This window comes from Coregonus clupeaformis, chromosome 11 (genome assembly GCF_020615455.1).
Source record: "Coregonus clupeaformis isolate EN_2021a chromosome 11, ASM2061545v1, whole genome shotgun sequence".
NCBI classification, from domain to species: domain Eukaryota; kingdom Metazoa; phylum Chordata; class Actinopteri; order Salmoniformes; family Salmonidae; genus Coregonus; species Coregonus clupeaformis.
Genome location: NC_059202.1, coordinates 19,293,101 through 19,297,046, shown reverse-complemented (window position 1 = coordinate 19,297,046; position 3,946 = coordinate 19,293,101). Strand labels below are relative to the sequence as shown.

The 3,946-nt window shown below is 39.7% G+C and overlaps 1 non-coding gene across 1 annotated transcript; it reads right to left on the bottom strand.

Annotated features, from left to right (window-relative positions):
* Window positions 1-2,135: 2,135 nt before the first annotated feature.
* LOC121577480 lies at window positions 2,136-2,188 on the bottom strand. Its single transcript, XR_006002631.1, has one exon. It is a non-coding gene; the product is annotated as a U7 small nuclear RNA (small nuclear RNA).
* Window positions 2,189-3,946: the final 1,758 nt, after the last annotated feature.

The following is a 3,946-nucleotide window of genomic DNA, read 5'->3' as shown; positions in this document are numbered from 1 at the left end:
CTAATGATCTAGATTCTCTGCTTCTAGTGATCTAGATTCTCTGCTTCTAGTGATCTAGATTCTCTGCTTCTAGTGATCTAGATTCTCTGCTTCTAGTGATCTAGATTATCTGCTTCTAGTGATTCTGAACGAAGCAGAGCATATATTGCCTGTTATAACTATGGCTGAGGGATTGGCATATAGTATTTTAATCATATTAATGAAATTGGAGCCAATTCCAATATATTCCAAGATAGACCAGAGATACAGTGAGCTGAAAGTATTGGGACAGTGAAACATTTGTTGTTGTTTTGGCTCTATACTCCAGCATTTCGGATATATATATATATATATTATTTAATGCTAACCTCCCCTGTTATTGTAATGGTGAGACGTTGGCATGTCTTGGGGCTATGATATTTGTGCATCTGTGTTTGTGCGTCTGTATTATATTTGTGCGTCTGCAGACAATTACATAGATAGAAGCCACAATCTATCTGCAATATTAAAGCTGATCTACCCCCTAAAAAATTAAAAAAATAACAACAAATCATTTGTCACTGTCCCAATACTTTAGGAGCTCACTGTATGGCCATTCTAGTCTATCAAAAGCTTTTTCTGCATGGAGAGATAAAACAGCCCAAAGAGCTGGTGTTTCATCATTCTTGCTTTGACAAAAAGGATGGTGTCATTCTCAACACAGGAAGCATTATCATTCTGGACACAGATACTTGTTGAGTAGAGAAGTGTTTCCCAGCTCCAGTCCTCCAGTACCACCAACAGCACACGTTCTTGTTGTAGCCCCGGACAAAAACACCTGATACAACTTGTCAAGGGCTCAATGATTACTTGACAAGTAGAATCAGGTGTGCTTTTTCGGGGCCGCAACAAAAATATGTACTGTTGGGGGTAGTCGAAGAGTTGGGAAACACTGGAGTAGAGAGTAGAAGTGTAATGTCGTGTTCACATGCTATCTGAGTTATCAGAAGCTCCTAGTTCACAGTGGGTCATTTCACTTGAATGACCCTCAAAGTCGTAATTACAAGTGGGAAACTCAGAGAAAATGGTGTTACCGATTTGCCGAGTTGTGACGTTTCACCACCGACCTTTTTTACATTTTCAACCAAAGGATGACAACAAATCAATTTTTGACAATTACAACCTTATCATAATGGATGATGTAGCTAGTCTGACCATACTGTCAATGTTAAGCAAGCTAGCTAACTTTATTATTAGCAATGCTAGCATGTTTATCAAACTAGGAATGAGATGTTCGACAAGCAGGTGTCCACATACTTTTGATTATGTAGTGTACTTTACTCGCATTAAAAGGTTGGAAACCTGGTTAGTGACAGACAATTTACATGTTATCTAAATATCTGTTAGTTGATGAATGGGGACCTTGCTTGGCATTATTTACATAACGCACACGGTCCCCACTGAGATCAATGAAATTCCCCTCAAATAACTAAAATGGCAGACACTTTCCCCCAAGATGATATGTAAACCAGCTTTTCAAAGTAAGATATTCTAAGCATGTGGCATTTAAACCGTAGAAGCCAAGTCTTCTGTTCACTTCATTCTGGCATTTTGCCACTTTCTGCCCTTATCAAAAGTTCACTCTGTAACTCCTCTTGATTTTGGGAGAACTCGATTCACAGTGGAAAGGGTTTCAAAGGCTAGAGGACATTTTTAGCAGTGTAGGAGAGCCAGAACAACTGCAGGGAGTAGGAGAAACAGTAGAACATTGCAATTTCAGGAGGCTGCTGGGATGTGAAGGACTCTTTAAGCAAAAATAGTAACTCCATTTCCATGGTCACCATTAGCATCATCAGACTAGCTGAACTCTCTCCCATGGCTGATGGAAATGGTGCGCCAATCAATGGCTATAGATGAAATGGTATGTGAAGGGAATACATTATCAAATAGATGTAGTGTTTTTGTGGACTAAAGTACATGTAGTGTTGCGGATATGACTGTAGTATTTACAGTTTACTATAGTATAAATACTGTATAAAAAAACGGTAGTATATACTGTGGTAATTACTGGTGTTTTTGCGGACTGTAGTATACTGTAGTATTTACTGTAGTGTTTTTGCGGACTGTAGTATACTGTGGCATTCACCGTAGTGTTTTATTATCTTTGACATCGCAGTAGGGGCTTTCTTCTTAAGGAAACCTACTGGAGAAATACTAAAATAGCACATTTACCATAACCATCCATTCGCTCATTTCCAGCCATTATTATGAGCCATTCTCCCCTTAGCAGCCTCCACTGATTCACATCCCTGAGTTTACAGCTGTGAGTCTTTCTGGATCTTTCCACACCTGAAACATTTGCCCATTAGGCCTATTATTTTCAAATTAATCAACTGTCAAATTGGTTGTTGATCGTTGCTAGACAACCATTTGCAGGTCTTGCCTTAGATTGAAGTCAAAACTGTAACTCAGCCACTCCGGAACATTCACTGTCTTCTTTGGTAAGCAACTCCAGTGTAGATTTGGCCTTGTGTTTTAGGTTATTGTCCTGCTGAAAGGTGAATTCATCTCCCAGTCTCTGGTGAAAAGCAGACTGAACCAGGTTTTCCTCTAGGATTTTGCCTGTGCTTAGCTCCATTCCATGTTTTTTTTTATCCTGAAAAACTCCCCAGTCCTTAACGATTACAAGCATACCCATAACATGATGCAGCCACCACTATGCTCTAAAATATGGAGAGTGGTACTCAGTAATGTGTTGTATTGGATTTGCCCCAAACATAACACTTTGTATTCAGGACAAAAAGTGAATTGCTTTGCGATATTTTTTGCAGTATTACTTTAGTGCCATGTTGCAAACAGGATGCATGTTTTGGAATATTTGTATTCTGTACAGGCTTCCTTCTTTTCACTCAGTCAATTATGTTAGTATTGTTGAGTAACTACAATGTTGTTGATCCATCCTCAGTTTTCTCCTATCACAGCCGTTAAACTGTAACTGTTTTAAAGTCACCATTGTCCTCATGGTGAAATCCCTGAGCAGTTTCCTTCCTCTCCGTCAACTGAGTTAGGAAGGACACCTGTATCTTTGTAGTGACTGGGTGTATTGATACACCATCCAAAGTGTAATTAATAACTTCACCATGCTCAAAGGGATATTCAATGTCTGTTGCCTACTTTTTACAAATGTTTACCCATGTACCAATAGGTGCCCTTCTTTGTGAGGCATTGGAAAACCTCCCTGGTCTTTGTAGTTGAAACTGTGTTTGAAATTCACTACTCGACTGAGGGTCCTTATAGATAATTGTATGTGTGGGGTACAGAGATGAGGTAGTCATTCAAAAATCATGTTAAACACTATTATTGCACACAGAGTGAGTCCATGCAAGTTATTATTTGATTTGTATTTATTATGGATTTTCATTAGCTGCTGTCCATCGAAATTAAGGCAGTTCATACAATTTTAAAAACATTACAATACATTCACAGATTTCACCACACACTGTGTGGCCTCAGGCCCCTACTCCACCACTACCACATTTCTACAGTACAAAAATCCATGTGTACAGTGCGTATGTTATCGTGTGTGTGTATGCGCCTATGTTTGTGTTGCTTCACAGTCCCCGTTGTTCCATAAGGTGTTTTTTTAATCTGGGCGGCAGGTAGCTTAGTGGTTAAGAGTGTTGTGCCAGTAACCGAAAGGTCGCTGGTTCTAATCCCAGAGCCGACAAGGTGAAACATCTGTCGATGTGCCCTTGAGCAAGGCACTTAACCCTAATTGCTCCTGTAAGTCACTCTGGATAAGAGCGTCTGCTAAATGACAAAAAAAAATTAAAAAATCTTACTACTTGCATCAATTGCTTGATGTGGAATAGAGTTCCGTGTAGTCATGGTTCTTTGTAGTACTGTGCGTCTCCCATAGTCTGTTCTGGACTTGGGGACTGTGAAGAGACCTCTGGTTGCATGTCTTGTGGGGTATGCATGGGTGACC